The sequence below is a fragment of the Schistocerca gregaria genome, chromosome 2, assembly GCF_023897955.1.
Source record: "Schistocerca gregaria isolate iqSchGreg1 chromosome 2, iqSchGreg1.2, whole genome shotgun sequence".
NCBI classification, from domain to species: Eukaryota; Metazoa; Arthropoda; class Insecta; order Orthoptera; family Acrididae; genus Schistocerca; species Schistocerca gregaria.
In genome coordinates this window covers 896,305,118-896,322,523 of record NC_064921.1, presented here as the reverse complement: position 1 = coordinate 896,322,523, position 17,406 = coordinate 896,305,118, and positions in this window count along the sequence as shown.

Sequence of the window (17,406 nt, the reverse complement as noted above, 5' to 3'; positions counted from 1 at the left end):
TTCGATAAGTTCAGGTCTGTTTGTTGCCAGGAGGTCTAAGACGTTACCCTCACGACTTGGTTCTCTAACTATTTGCTCAAGGTAATTTTCGGACAAGACATCCAGAACAATGCCAGACGATTCCTTGTCTGTGACTCCAGTTTTGATGGCATAACACTCCCAATCTATACCTGACAGGTTGAAGTCACCCCTATTACAACTGCAACATCAGGAAAATTACTAATGATATTCTACAAGCTCTATCTGAAGCGCTCTACAACTACAGATCCTGACCCATGTGGTCTGTAAAAGCATCCGATCACCCTTTTTGACCGTTCTTTGATACTCAGCTTCACCCAGATTAATTCACGTCCGGAGACCGTGATAACCTCTGTAGATTTAATCGAACTTTTTACAACAATAAACACACCGACACCATTGGCAACTAACCTATCGTTACGATAAACATTCCATTCTGAACTTAGGATTTCGTTGTCATTAAGGTCTGGCTTTAACCAGATTTCTGTTCCCAATATTATCTGTGCATTATAAGCTTCAATGAGCGCCATTAATTCTGGGACCTTTCCTTGGATGCTCCTGCAGTTTACTAAAATCATATTAATCTTTTCTATCTCTGATCTGTCAGGACCCAGATTCTCTGATGTCATTGTGGCTGATTTAACATGCAAATCGTGTTTGCTCCCCAGGGAAAGGTCCTATAACCTAAAAAAGCCCCATGTGCACGCCACACGTATGCCGCTATCTTACTAGCTCCTTCCTGCGTGTAGTACACGCCTGACCTATTGAGGGGTACCCTACAATTCTGCTCCCGATAGCGGAGGTGGAGAAATTCGCATCCTATACCTTCGCAGAGCCGTATGAGCCTCTGGTTTAGACATTCCACTCTGCTCTAAACCAGACGACCGCTACCAACTCTGAGAACGATGCTACAAATAGACAGCTTAGCCTGCACTCCGCGCGCGTTGCTAGTTGCCTTCACCAAATCAGCCAGCCACCGAAAGGGGGCGAGGATGGTCTCAGAACCCAAACGGCAGGCGTCATTAGTGCCGACATGTGCCACTACATGCAGCCGGTTGCACCCATTGGGGTCGACAGCCGCCGGCAGGGCTACCTCCACAACAGGGATAAAACCTCCCGGCAAGCATACCGAATGCACACTGGAATTCTTTCCCTCCTTGTCCACTATCTCCCTGAGGAGCTCCATCACTCGCCTGATATTGGAGCTTCCACTGACTAACATATCTACTCTCTGCACTTGTCCGGACTTGGCAGGAAAATGGACCGCTGGCCCAACAGGAGAGGCGTCCCGTGCTGGTTCAGTTATCAAAAACACTGGGAAGCACCTAGTACCTGTTGCTAAGACGTAGGGAGCTAGTCGCACTGCCTGCTCCATCTTCCTCCTTTCGCCCAATGCTATTTCAATATTTGATGTATAGTGTATAGCTAAAAATAGTCCAGTTACGATTTGAATTACCAAACATAACCCTAGTAGGGACCCGAAATTTTATCAAAATGAAATATTTGTTGGTGCAGGTAACTCAATTAAAGAGTTATTAGACACGCGAACCCACCATTGTCTGCCACCTACTCTGAAGTGAGGACGGATCGGTCAGATGTTGAGTATCGGAAGCCGCAGTAACATCCGGGCCACCAGGGATTACAGTGGCACCAAAGTTGTCGCAGGTCTTGTCACTGGCGCCCCGACGTCACCGCAACTTCGAGCATTAGGTAGAAGCTTGTCGACGGTAGCCAACGCAGCTTCCAGCTGTTTACGGACAGCAGCCAACTTTCTTTGTGTCCGCTCACATCAAGCACCGTCCCTAGTCATATCGTTCAAGGTACGTTCCAGTTCTAAGGCCTCCGATTTTTTTTCTAATTAACTACTCACCCGAAATCGATGAAACTGGCGTTATTTCTCGACGTAATCGCCCTGCAGACGTACACATTTTTCACAACGCTGAGGCCATGATTCCATGGCAGCGGCGAAGGCTTCTTTAGGAGTCTGTTTTGAGCACTGGAAAATCGCTGAGGCAATAGCAGCACGGCTGGTGAATGTGCGGCCACGGAGAGTGTCTTTCGTTGTTGGAAAAAGCCAAAAGTCACTAGGAGCCAGGTCAGGTGAGTAGGGAGCATGAGGAATCACTTCAATGTAGTTATCACGAAGAAACTGTTGCGTAACGTTAGCTCGATGTGCGGGTGCGTTGTCTTGGTGAAACAGCACACGCGCAGCCCTTGCCGGACATTTCTGTTGCAGTGCAGGAAGGAATTTGTTCTTCAAAACATTTTCGTAGGATGCACCTGTTACCGTAGTGCCCATTGGAATGCAGTGGGTAAGGATTACGCCCTCGCTGTCCCAGAACATGGACACCATCATTTTTTCAGCACTGGCGGTTACCCGGAATTTTTTTGGTGGTGGTGAATCTGTGTGCTTCCATTGAGCTGACTGGCGCTTTGTTTCTGGTTTGAAAAATGGCATCCATGTCTCATCCATTGTCACAACCGACTAAAAGAAAGTCCCATTCATGCTGTCGTTGCGCATCAACATTGCTTGGCAACATGCCACACGGGCAGCCATGTGGTCGTCCGTCAGCATTCGTGGCACCCACCTGGATGACACTTTTCGCATTTTCAGGTCTTCATGCAGGATTGTGTCCACAGAACCCACAGAAATGCCAAATCTGGAGGCGATCAGTTTAACAGTCATTCGGCGATCCCCCAAACCAATTCTCTCCACTTTCTCGGTCATGTCGTCAGACTGGCTTGTGCGAGACCGAGGTTGTTTCGGTTTGTTGTCACACGATGTTCTGCCTTCATTAAACTGTCGCACCCACGAACGCACTTTCGACACATCCATAACTCCGTCACCACATGTCTCCTTCAACTGTCATTGAATTTCAATTGGTTTCACACCACGCAAATTCAGAAAACGAATGATTGCACGCCGTTCAAGTAAGGAAAACGTCGCCATTTTAAGTATATGAAACAGTTCTCATTCTCGCCGCTGGCGGTAAAATTCCATCTGCCGTACGGTACTGCCATCTCTGGGACGTATTGACAATGAACGCGGCCTCATTTTAAAACAATGCGCATGTTTCTATCTCTTTCCAGTCCTGAGAAAAAAAATCGGAGGCCTTAGAACTTGAATGCACCTCGTACTGTGAGTAAAAAAGATATATGGGCTCAAATTGCTCTACTGAGTTTCAAAATATACCAAAGGAGAGCAAAGTAACACTAAACGTTGGTGAGCAGATTTCTCACGTAACTCTGAGACCGCAAGCTATTAAACAGAAATAAATATCTCCACACGGAAAATTTATACTAGGGAGACGCCATAGACAATATTAACAAGACTTACGCAAAATCAAAAACTACGATTAATTTTCTAACCACTAGTCTACACAGTAAAATACACAAGTACAGTTAAATTTTTTGCTGAAGCACGTGAACAAAAAACAAACTACGGCTAAATTAATTTACAGTTTGTCACACAAGTGCTGGTGCTGCTCTGCTGCGCGTCCTGTCGGCTCGGCGGCTGCCGCTACACTTAATTTATAACATATATACCAAGTTGCGCTCGTATGTCTTTGTTTCTTAGTCTATATAATCTTCTGGAGTCCTTCACTGTTCTTTGAGATTTTATTTCTGCTGCTAGGATTCTACTTTCCTGCTATTTTAGTAGCTGTCCAAGTTTCCTTTCCATATAGCAATATGGGGGGCGATCATTACCTTCTGAAACTTTATTGTTTGTCTTCTCTCAGTTTATCTTCCTATGTTCTATTACCGTTTCCGCATATCGTTTGAAATGGTAAATCATGAGGCCAAGAGGTGGCAGTTCCGCCACATGTCTCACCTGGCTACAGGGTTACATGCCAAGCCGGAGACTTTAATTTTACTCACGTTCTTTAAAGAGATGCAGTTAACCTTTCTCCTCTCTCATTCATATTATTAATTCTATTTTGTCCCGTATAGCTGTCTTTTATACCTTCCCAGCACAATCACATTCTAGTCACTCATGACCAATGTCATCTCCTTTTAGGTACATTCCTAACTAGTTCAATACCCTCGTATGCGTTTGCTTTATTTTCATCTTCTGCTTATAAACCCACGCTTTCTGCCTAATTATTGTTTTTAGCATTAGTTTGCTGTCTGCTCTGATGAGAAAGATCCTATCAGTGTAATGTTTACAGTAACTCACTCTCTTTCGTTCCTTCTTGTGCATAATGCATAATACGCGTTGCATTTTCTGCTGCTGTAAATATTACTCATACTTTTCTCATCAGAACTCCTCATCTCCTTTCACTCATTCACTGACTTCCACTGCATCTAGGCTAACCTTTTTATTTCCATTTTCAGGTGTTATATTTTTCGTAACACATCCAGACTTCTGACATTCCATTCTCCGACTTATATTATGTTACCCATTCGTTGGTTATTCAGATCTTTTCCCATGATTACCTCCCCATTGGAAGATCTCTTCCAGAGAGCCGAATGCGTGAAAAACTCGGTTTAGATTGCCTTCTCTATCCTGATGCTATTCATCTTTGCTGATCCTTCCTGCTTTTAGGGGTGGTTTTGCATCCTAAAGGCAAAAGTGCGCCCCGAGTATTGGTCCACTCAAGTGTCCCCTTTGACAAGGCCGTTGGCAGAGTGAGTGTGTCTCCCTATACTAGATGTCTTCGGATTAAATAACAAAATCTTATAGAATCGTCAAAACTGGAGATCTTACGTAGAACGGGTAAGCGATAGACATTTGCAAAAGTCAGTCTAGGGCAAGGATTTATACGGCTGGAGGATTCCTCAGAGTGGGCTGACCGAAAGGATGATACAGTAATTAACTTCGCAACAGATCGAAAGACCCATTGTATTAATATATTTTCATGCACAGATAGTCATAAGCTATTCAACAGTAAAGCACTAGTAGATTAAATAATGAGTAAGCAAATAGGAATACGAGTAAGGTACTATGATCAGCTTAGTGAAAGTATTATCTTAGCCAAGACAGACACAAAGCCAACATCCACCATCCTTACATGCCAACCAGCTTTACAGATGATGAAGAGAATGAAGAAATGTATAATGAGATAAAGGAAACGAGTCGGATAGTTAAAGGAGACAAAAATTTCATTGTTATGGTCCCTGGAATTTAATAGTAGGAAAAGGAAGAGAAGGAATAATTGCTGATGAATATGGACTGAGGGAAAGGAATGAGAGAGGAAGGCACCTGTGGGAATTTTGTACAGTCCACAATTTATTCATTAAGGTGACACTCAGAGTCTTCAGACTGATTATATATTGGTAAGAAAGATATTTCAGAAACATATTCTAAATTGTAAAGCGTTTGCAGTGGTAGGTGTGCACTCTGACCAAAATTTATTGGTTACGTACTGGAGACTGAAACTTGCGAAAAGGGTAGAAGCAAACGAGATGAGAAATTGATAACTTCAAAGAACCAGAGGTTGCTGAGGTTTTCAGACTGAGCAATACGTATTGGTTGACTATAACAGTTTTTAGCAGTACAGTAGAAGACAAATGGGTAGCTTCAAGAGATGAAACAGTGAAGGCAGCAGAGGTTCAAATAGTCAAGAAGACAACTCTGTTAAAAATACTGGGATAACACATGAGATACTTCATTTCATTGACAAAAAAAGAAAATATAAAAATATAGCAAATGAAGCAAGCGAAAGGAAAACCAAAGTCAAAAAGTGAGATTGACGGGAAATGAAAATTGGCTGAGCACGAATGGCTAGAGAACAAATTTGGGGGCTTAGAATCATTTTTCGCTATCGCCTACAGAAAAGTTAAAGAGGCCACTGGAGAAACAAGTAGCAACTGCATTAAGATCAAGTGCTCCGATGTAAAACCATCATAAGCGAAGAAGGGAAAGCTGAAAGGTGGAAACAGTATATAGACGGTCTACACAAGGGAGATGAACTTCAAGACAGTGTTATAGGAGTGGAAGAGGAAGTATATCAACAAGAGGTGGGAGGCACATACTGTGAGAAGAATCTGACAGAGTGCTAGAAGTTCTAAGACGACACAAGGCCCCGAGGACAGACGTCATTCCGTCAGGCCTACTGATGTCCTTGGGAGAGTCGCCATGACAAAACTGCTCCATATGGTGTGTAGAGTATATGAGACACGTGAAATACCCAGAGACTTCAAGAGCAAAGTAATAATTAGGTTTCTAAAGAAAGAAGGTGCTATCAAGCGTGAATATTAGCGAACTATCAGTTTAATGAAATATTGTTGCAGAGCTCTAACACGAATTTCTTACAGAAAAATGGAACTGCTGATAGAGGCTGACCTCAGAAAACATCAGTTTGGGTTGCGGAGAAATATAGGAATACGTGAGGCAATACTGACTCTACGACTTCCGTTCTACGTAATATATGTTGAGGAAAGGCAGACCTCTGTTTGTAACATTTGTAGACGTATAGAAAGCTTATGACGATATTGATTGGAATACTGCCTCTGAAATTTTGAAAATAGCACTGATAAAATTCAGGGAGCAAAACAACCTGTAAAGAAATCAAGCGGCAGTTGTCAGTGTCGAGGGGCATAAAAGGAAAAGCGTGATTAGAAAGGGAGTGAGGCAGAGTTGTAGACGTTCGCCGATGTTATTCAACCTGCGCATTGAATAACTAGCAAAAGAAACCAAAGAAAATTTTCAATATGAATTAAAGTACAGGGGAAAGAAAAACCAATTTTGAGATTTTTCCAATGACGTTGTAATCCTATCAGAGATAACAAAGGACTTGGAAGAACAGCTGTACGGAGTGAACAGTGTCATGAAGATATAAGATGCACATTGACAAACTCGATAGAAGATTAACGGAAATGAGTCCAAGTACACTGAAGAAGTGTAGGGACCCCGCGAGCACGCAGAAGTGCCGCATCAAGACGTGGCACGGACACATGTCTCAAAAGCAGTGCTGGAGAGAACTGACACCTTGAGTCCTACAGGGCTGTCCACAAATCTATAAGAGTACGAGAGGGTAGAGATCTCTTCTGAATAGTACGTGGAAAGGCATTCCAGATAAGCTTAATAATCTTCGCGTCTGAGGAATTTGCTGGCCAGTGGAAATGTTTCAACTCAGAAGAGTGTTCCTGGAGCCACTCTGTAGCAATTCTGGACGTCTGCCGAAGTCCGTCGGAATGTACATTGGATTCGAATGGATGCAGGTGGTCAGACAGGATGCTTACGTACGTTTCATCTGTCAGAGTCGCATCTAGGCATATCAGGTGTTTCATATCACTCCAATTGCACACGTCCCTCAGCATTAACAGCCTCCACCAGCTTGAACAGTCCTCTGTTGACATGCAGGGTCCATGTATTCATGAAGTTGTCTCAATACCCGTACACTCCCATCCATTCGATACGATTTGAAACGAGATTCGTTGACTGACCCAGGCGAGGGGTAAAGCATTGTGTCGTACGCTGATCGCAGCGCCTTATTCTACCTGTGTATTTGAATACTAATGCCTATATTAGGTGCTGCTGAGGAAACTGAATTAAGGAACAAGATGCTTAAAGAAGTATACGAGTTTTATTATTTGGGTAGCAAAGTAAATGGGGATGGCAGAGGATTAGAGTATATAAAATTTAGATTGACAGTGAAAAGAAAAGTGTTTTTCAAGAAGAGAAATTTGTTAACTTAATTATAGATTTAATTGCTAGAAAGTCGTTCCAAAAAGCGTTTGTATGGAGTGTAGCCATGTATGGAAGTGAAACATGAATGGTACGCAGTTTACACAACAAGAAAAGTTTTAGAAATATGGTGCTACAAAAGAATACTGAAGGTTAAATGGGTAGATCACATAACGAATGAGGAGGTACTGATTAGAATTCAATACAGTATTGGCAACATTTTATCGATTGCAATACTTTTGAATTTCAATGAAATATATGTTCTTAGATAAGAGACCATGTTGCACCTCGGAACATTTTCTCACATTTATGAAAACCTCACCTTTCCCGTGCAATTATGTGATTGTAGAATAAATCTGCGTCCCACTAAAAGCTGTCGTTACTTGAAACAGGAAAAAATAACTTATATTACGGAGTTGGCTACAGGATGAGGTCCAGCATTGTTCCAAGATACAACACTATCTCGACGTTATTATTTCAATCATTATTGAAACAGAAACAGGATTTCAACAATCATCGTTCATACTCGATAAAATTTAGTGTGTTTCAGTGATGTGATAATCTACGTTGTAAGTAGCTTATTTGTATGTTGACAGCTCTGTAGACTCTGTTAATATCGCGGACAGCGCTCTGCACCCTCGGCAAGAGATTGTGTGGTTGGACGGACTAGCAGATAGTGAGTGGATAGGAAAGTGTACGGACATGATTTTGTTAGTCGATACTCTGTGTTGGTAGTACAGGCAATGTAAAATGAGATGAAATGATGTGTATATAAGAAAATAAGCAAGGAAAAGTTTGATTATGGTTGATAATGTTCGGCAGTGAAATTATTGACAACTATATGTATAATTTTTGGAGCTGGAGGTAACATCATTAATGTAAAATTTTCTAAATACATTGTTTGCTCTTCAACAAAATCTTGGTTTTTGCTTTTCATATGCCTAGTAGTAGTTATAGTCTATAGTAGCTAGAAACTTTTTACTGAGCTGGCTGGTAGTTCGTGTTATGCAGATTTTCTGTGAGAAAAGTGACTTAAGAAGAAGACGGGGTTTGCACTATCGGGATTCGTGATTGAAATGGGTCAAGTTAATTAACAAATTTGGAGGTAGTTTCATATTTCTTTAATTTCATATTTTTTTAATTTGTATTATTTTTGAGATTTTCTGCAATTCAGGGCCATTCTTTTGTGTTATTTATTAAAAGTCGTGTTGTCAATGTATAGCAGAGAGATTAAGTTGGGCTTTTACGTTGTGGATAATAAAAGAATAAGTTAAGTTTGAGTTGTCTCTGTCAGGGAAAAATTCCGTACGTCAGTGTTTAATAAAATAATAATAATAATAATAATAATTAAAGAGGTAGTTTCAACGTGTATATAAGAGACAGGCAAATGTCAACAAAACACCTGGGAAAAAAGTAAGAAAAATAGTTTATTATTTCAAAAGTAATCATCATAACTGTTAACACATTCATCTCACTGTGATACAAGATAGTGAGTTCCTTCATGGAAGAAATTTTGCGGTTGCCTACGGAATCGCGACACGAAACATACGTGGGCCAATTCGTCCGAAGCAAATCGACGAACACAAATATCTTTCTTCAGATTTCCAAAAATATCATAATCTCAAGGGGAGGGATCGGGATTGTGTGGAAAATTTCTAAGGGTTACCCGGGGGAACGTCTGCAGCATAGGAAACAAAATTGGCAACATGTGGAGGGACCGTAAGCAGCTGCAAACCTTTCCCCATGAATGCATTGACCGTCTTATCTCCCCGTGGTCTAAATATATTACCAGTTACGGTGATTACTTACTTCTTCCATCTGTCTCGTTTTCATTTCATAGCCTCTTGTAGATCTATGAACGCTAAGCATACTCTATTAACTAGCTATAACGTTCTGTTTCAGAACATTGGTGAACATGACATACGCTTTAATGAGCCTTACTCGTGAGAGATCTGTGTATTTTAGGCAGAATGCGCCTGAAGATGGCCGAAAGACTCTGCACTGAAATATCTCTGCAAAAAGGTACCAACATATAGCAGTTGGCCCAAAATTTGATGGAGGAATGACATACCTGCTTCTTCAGATCACACTCATTCCTAGTGCTGAAATCCTATCGCGAATAATAGTCATTAGATTTCGCTGTTGATAATATGTTTGATGAATTTATAGATCTCATTATGATTCTAGGTCTATATTACCATGCGAGATTGGGAATTAGCAGCGGTCTTGGGAGACACGTAACGCCAGCATGTCGCGCCCGCTACACTGTGAGGTCTCTCGCCAATTAACTAGATAATCTATGTCTGAGACGGAACGCATCTGGCAGCGCAGCTGCACACCTGTTGCAGCGAGATTGCCCGCAGATTGTTTACCAATATGTCTACGGCGCAGACAGTTACTGCCTATTCCCACAGTAGTAATATCGCTGTCACCTATCTCAGCGCATACCATCAAGTCTACGCGGAAGGGCCACAGTCCCCTCTCATAACCATCCGTTTATATAACTTAGACTGCAGCGACTCAACATTTCGTTTAACGTTTGTCCTCGTAGCCCTTCTGCTTTGAAACTGTCGTGAATGCAAAAATCGGAAGTTTTGCTGCATGACTGGATTTGAAGATTAAAGGAACAGCAACCTATATCGTCACAAATTTGTTACTTATGAGAGAAGCATCGCAGAAGTGCTTATTCTACTGTAATGGCAAACGATACAAGAGAGGCGACTGCATCACTGTCTGGTTTACTGCTAAAATTACGAGAGCGTACTCCTACTGAAGAGTCAATCAAAATTTTGTGTTACTTCCTACCCAGTAGCTGCTCCTCACACACCTTTAGTTAATTCTTAAATCGTTAATGTGTAATGTTTAATAGGTGAGAGTGCGTGTATGTATAGAGTTATTACCCTCGTCTATCTTCGCTCAGAGAATTCAATGACTTCTCTGGCCGGCCGGGAGATGACATGGTCAGAGAAGACGGCAAAAGGGAAAACTGCATTAGGAGACTGTTTGATGCAATTTGTTTGTGATTTTTTTTGGACAGTTAGAATTAATTGAAATTTAATCAAATTTTGAAATAATTTCACTCATATTTCAAACAGTTTTTGTGAACTTTTTTGAATAATTTCGGTGAAAAGTAACCAAGTTACGCTGTGATGTCCATTGAAGGTTGCGAGTTTAGTTCTCCACTTGCGTACAGGGTAGTCATTCCGATTTTCCTCTGATACCAAAAAGGTTTTGATTTTACGTTAATAAGTTATTTTTTTAAGAATATGAACTTCAATGTAGGTGGAAATAATGAAAATTAAAAATTTTCCAGTTCGGTTTTCAAGATTTTTTCTTTACTTATGCAAAGAAAAATACCCCTAAAATCATGGTATCATCTATCAAATTCGTTCATATAATTCGTAATTTTATAACGAATGATACTATCAGTTTCATAGTATCAACTTCCGTAATTATGGGTTCGATACTTTTTGAGTTAGACTGCACGCAAATGTGAAGAAAGTCATTTCGACATAAACGTGTTTGAAAAAGAAATTCTCGGAAACTAGAAATTCAAGGTAGTTAACAATAATGTAAAATGCTTACCGATTAATCTACGATTCCTGCATCGTATCGTAATCCTTCTTCTTTGTCATACTGTTCGTTTTGCGCTTGCAGTAGTGCTTTCTGAGATTTCCAACCTTTCTTCGGTCCAAATGAACTACGTCGATTCCGCGGGTTCAAGCGCTGATTATTCATTTGTTCGGCATAACTGAAGCTTTTGGTATCTACTACAATTCCTTCCTCGTTCAAGACCATCAGAAGGGATGAATTTCCGTCTATGAATAAGCCCGCTGCTAAATACGATGTCAATTCAACGACTTTTAGTCCGGAGAGCAGGTGTTTAGGAGCTAATCGCCAAATAGTGGAATTAAAACTTTCATTCGCTTTGTTCTATGCTCATAAAATCTAAATGAATGCGAATTTTGCTTTGAAATTTTGACAGCGTATTAGTGAATAGGGAGGCCAACGATTTATGCAATAAAACATCGGATTTTTTTTATGCTCCTAATGTGGTATCCCTCTAAGCGTCTATTCTGACGAGAAGGATGAAGTTGCCGATTATAGTGACTATTGACAGTTTCCGTCGCGACTGTTTGATGTGTAAGGTACCGCGGTGGTTGTATTTGAGACAGCGTGGCGAACGTTGACCAACAGTGGTGCTGAATTTCAACTGACTCCGGTTATACTGAATTATCTCTTGGAAAACAAGGCTGCCAAGTCTTATTACTGTAACGTACTTGGACTGTTTATCACCGAGAAAAGGTTACTTGGTAAGTAATTTCTGAACCTTGTACTCCCTGTGTTGTCGAAGGTGTTTAACGAGACTTGTAAAATTCGGCGTGTCGGACATTGTGGCTGACGTCACCGGAATGACGATTGATTCACCTTCAGTATCGAGTGGATAAATTGCTAAAACAAAAAAATAATGCTGCAGTTCGGCGGTTGTAATAGGACTGCTTTCTTTATGGTCGAGTTAGTAAAACAGGTATACTAACTTGATGTACGTGCTACCTCGGATTTTCATCTTAATTTTCATCTAATTTTACATTCGGGATCTCCACGGGAGGTATAAGTAGGGGGAAGCAGTATATTTGATACCTCATCCAGAAACGCACCCTCTCGGAACCTGGCGAGCAAGCTACACCGCGATGGAGAGCACATCTCTTGCAGAGTCTGCCACTTGAGTTTCTTAAACATCTCCGTAACGCTATCACGGTTACCAAACAACCCTGTGACGAAACGCGCCGCTCTTCTTTGGATCTTCTCTATCTCCTCCGTCAACCCGATCTGGTACGGATCACACACTGATGAGCAATACTCAAGTATAGGTCGAAGTATTTAGTGAAGGCTGCCGGTCTTGCTTACGATATGAAGGCAGAGCTCACCATCTGCTGCATCGTTGACAGAACCAACTGCGGGCCTTTGGTGCAGAGCCGGGTGGAGGGTCTGAATCAGAGGCTCAGACGGTTTTGCGACCGTGTTGGCTGCAGATTCCTTGACTTGCGCCATAGGGTGGTGGGGTTTCGGGTTCCGCTGAATAGGTCAGGAGTTCACTACACTCAGCTGGCGGCTACACGGGTAGCGGAGGCTGTGTGGCGTGGACTGGGCGGTTTTTTAGGTTAGAAGGCCTCGGGAAAGTACGGGGTGGGCTGCAATGTCAAAGGGTGCATGGCAATTACAGGACGTGCTTGGATCAAGGAACAGTCGGAATTATAGTGGTAAATTGTTGTAGTTGCGCTGGAAAAGTCCCTGAGCTTCAACTGCTAATAGAAAGCACAGAAGCTGATATCGTTATAGGTACAGAAAGCTGGCTAAAGCCTGAAATAAGTTCTGCATAAATTTTTACGAAGTCTCAGACAGTGTTCAGGAAAGATAGATTAGGCAGAATTGATGATGGAGTGTTTGTGTCTGTCAGTAGTGGTTTATCTTGTAGTGAAGTCGAAGTAGATAGTCCGTGCGAATTGGTATGGGTGGAGGTTATACTTAACAGCCGAATTAAGTTAATAATTGGCTCCTTCTACCGACCCCCAGACTCCGATGATACAGTTGCGGAACAGTTCAGAGAAAGTTTGAGTCTCGTAACAAATAAATACCCCACTCATACGGTTGTAGTTGGTGGGGACTTCAACCTACCCTCGGTATGTTGGCAAAAATACTTGATCAAAACCGGTGGTAGGCAGAAAACGTCTTCCGAGATTGTCGTAAATGCTTTCCCCGAAAATTATTTCGAGCAGTTAGTCCACGAACCCACGCGAATTGTAAATGGTTGCGAAAACACACTTGACCTCTTAGCCACAAACAATCCAGAGCTGATGGAGAACATCATGACTGATACAGGGATTAGTGATCGTAAGGTTGTTGTAGCTAGGCTCAATACCATTTCTTCCAAATCCACCAGAAAAAAACACAAAATAATTTTATTTAAAAAAGCGGATAAAGTGTCACTAGAAGCCTTCCTAAGAGACAATCTCCATTCCTTCCGAATTGACTATGCTAATGTAGACGAGATATGGCTCAAATTCAAAGATATAGTAGCAACAGCAATTGAGATATTCATACCTCATAAATTGGTAAGAGATGGAACGGATCCCCCGTGGTACACAAAAAAGGTCCGAACGCTGTTGCAGACGCAACGGAAAAAGCATGCGAAGTTCAGAAGAACGCGAAATCCCGAAGATGGGCTAAAATTTAGAGACGCGCGAAATTTGGCACGTACTTCGATGCGAGATGCCTTTAATAGGTTCCACAACGAAACATTGTCTCGAAATTTGGTAGAAAATCCGAAGAAATTCTGGTCGTATGTAAAGTACACAAGCGGCAAGACGCAGTCAATACCTTCGCTGCGCAGTGCCGATGGTACTGTTACCGACGACTGTGCCGCTAAAGCGGAGTTATTGAACGCAGTTTTCCGAAATTCCTTCACCAGGGAAGACGAATGGAATATTCCAGAATCTGAAACACGAACATCTGCTAGCATGAGTTTCTTAGAAGTAGATACCTTAGGGGTTGCGAAGCAACTCAAATTGCTTGATACGGGCAAGTCTTCAGGTCCAGATTGTATACCGATTAGGTTCCTTTCAGATTACGCTGATACTATAGCTCCCTACTTAGCACTCATATACAACCGCTGTCTCGCCGATAGATCTGTACCTACAGATTGGAAAATTGCGCAGGTCGCACCAGTGTTCAAGAAGGGTAGTAGGAGTAATCCATTTAACTACAGACCTATATAATTGAGTCGGTTTGCAGTAGGGTTTTGGAGCATATACTGTATTCAAACATTATGAATCACCTCGAAGGGAAAGATCTATTGACACGTAATCAGCATGGCTTCAGAAAACGTCGCTCTTGTGCAACGCAGCTAGCTCTTTATTCGCACGAAGTAATGGCCACTATCGACAGGGGATCTCAAGTTGATTCCGTATTTCTGGATTTCCGGAAAGCTTTTGACACCGTTCCTCACAAGCGACTTATAATGAAGCTGCGGAGCTATGGGGTATCGTCTCAGTTGTGCGACTGGATTCGTGATTTCCTGTCAGGAAGATCGCAGTTCGTAGTAATAGACAGCAAATCATCGAGTAAAACTGAAGTGATATCAGGTGTTCCTCAGGGAAGCGTCCTGGGTCCTCTGCTGTTCCTGATCTATATAAATGACCTGGGTGACAATCTTAGCAGTTCTCTTTGATTGTTCGCAGATGATGCTGTAATTTACCGTATAGTAAGGTCATCCGAAGACCAGTATCAGTTGCAAAGCGATTTAGAAAAGATTGCTGTATGGTGTGTCAGGTGGCAGTTGACGCTAAATAACGAAAAGTGTGAGATGATCCACATGAGTTCCAAAAGAAATCCGTTGGAGTTCGATTACTCGATAAATAGTACAATTCTTAAGGCTGTCAATTCAACTAAGTACCTGGGTGTTAAAATTACGAACAACTTCAGTTGGAAGGATCACATAGATAATATTGTCGGGAATTCGAGCCAATGGTTGCGTTTCATTGGCAGGACACTTAGTAGATGCAACAAGTCTACTAAAGAGACAGCTTACACTACACTCGATCGTCCTCTGTTAGAATATTGCTGCGCGGTGTGGGATCCTTACCAGGTGGGATTGACGGAGGACATCGAAAGAGTGCAAAAAAGGGCAGCTCGTTTTGTATTATCACGTTATAGGGGAGAGTGTGAAGCAGATATGATACACGAGTTGGGATGGAAGTCATTACAGCATAGACGTTTTTCGTCGCGGCGAGACCTTTTTACAAAATTTCAGTCACCAACTTTCTCTTCCGAATGCGAAAATATTTTGTTGAGCCCAACCTACATAGGTAGGAATGATCATCAAAATAAAATGAGAGACATCAGAGTTCGAACAGAAAGGTTTAGGTGTTCGTTTTTCCCGCTCACTGTTCGGGAGTGGAATAGTAGAGAGATAGTATGATTGTGGTTCGATGAACCCTCTGCCAAGCACTTAAATGTGAATTGCAGAGTAGTCATGTAGATGTAGATGTAGATGTAGATGAACGAGTGTTTTGTAAGCCTCCTCCTTTGTTGATGGACTACATTTTCTAAGGACTCTCCCAATGAATCTCAACCTGGTACCCGCCTTACCAACAATTTATTTTATATGATCACTCCACTTCAGATCGTTCCGCACGGATACTCCCAGATATTTTACAGAAGTAACTGCTACCAGTGTTTGTTCCGCTCTCATATAATCATACAATAAAGGATCCTTCTTTCCATGTATTCGCAATACATTACATTTGTCTCTGTGAAGGGTCAGTTGCCACTCCCTGCACCAAGTGCCAATCCGCTGCAGATCTTCCTGCATTTCGCTACAATTTTCTAATGTTGCAACTTGTATGTATACTACAGTATCATCAGCGAAAAGCCGCATGGAACTTCCTGCACTATCTACTAGATCATTTATATATATTGTGAAAAGCAATGGTCCCATAACACTCCCCTGTGGCACGCCAGAGGTTACTTTAACATCTGTAGACGTCTCTCCATTGATAACAACATGCTGTGTTCTGTTTGATAAAAACTCTTCAATCCAGTCACACAGCTGGTCTGATATTCCGTAGGCTCTTACTTTGTTTAGAACGCCTTCCGGAAGTCAAGAAAAATAGCATCTACCTGGGAGCCTGTATCTAATATTTTCTGGGTCTCATGAACAAATAAAGCGAGTTGCGTCTCACACGATCGCTGTTTCCGGAATCCTTGTTGATTCCTACAGAGCAGACTCTGGGTTTCCAAGAACGACATGATACTCGAGCAAAAAACATGTACTAAAATTCTACAACAGATCGACGTCAGAGATATAGGTCTATAGTTTTGCGCATCTGCTCGACGACCCTTCTTGAAGACTGGGACTACCTGTGCTCTTTTCCAATCATTTGGAAACTTCCGTTCCTCTAGAGACTTGCGGTACACTGCTGTTAGCAGGGGGGCAAGTTCTTTCGCGTACTTTGTGTAGAATCGAATTGGTTTCCCTTCAGGTCCAGTGGACTTTCCTCTGTTGAGTGATTCCTGTTGTTTTTCTATTCCTTGGACACTTATTTCTATGTCAGCCATTTTTTCGTTTGTGCGAGGATTTAGAGAAGTTACTGCAGTGCGGTCTTCCTCTGTGAAACAGCTTTGGAAAAAGGTGTCTAGTATTTCAGCTTTACGCGTGTCATCCTCTGTTTCAATGCCATCATCATCCCGGAGTGTCTGGATATGCTGTTTCGAGCCACTTACTGATTTAACGTAAAACCAGAACTTCCTAGGATTTTCTGTCAAGTTGGTACATAGAATTTTACTTTCGAATTCACTGAACGCTTCACGCATAGCCCTCCTTACGCTAACTTTGACATCGTTTAGCTTCTGTTTGTCTGAGAGGTTTTGGCTGCGTTTAAACTTGGAGTGAAGCTCTCTTTGCTTTCGCAGTTTTATTCCTTATGTTCAAAACATAGTTAACTAACGCTGTAAGTTGCCTTCTGCGCATTTTCGGTAATGTCTCATTTCAGCAAAATTGCGTTGCATGTATATTTCCTTTAAAATAATATGCCTTTTACAATTGTAACTGAATAACGCCGACTTACATTTAATTAAGAGTCCTCAACTGATCAGTCCTTGCGATTTCTTGTTCTTTTTTTATTTATTACGGATGTACTTCAAGTAAAAGTTTTGTACCTGAAATACTCTCTAATTGAGTCGCCTTGTACCCAGTCTCG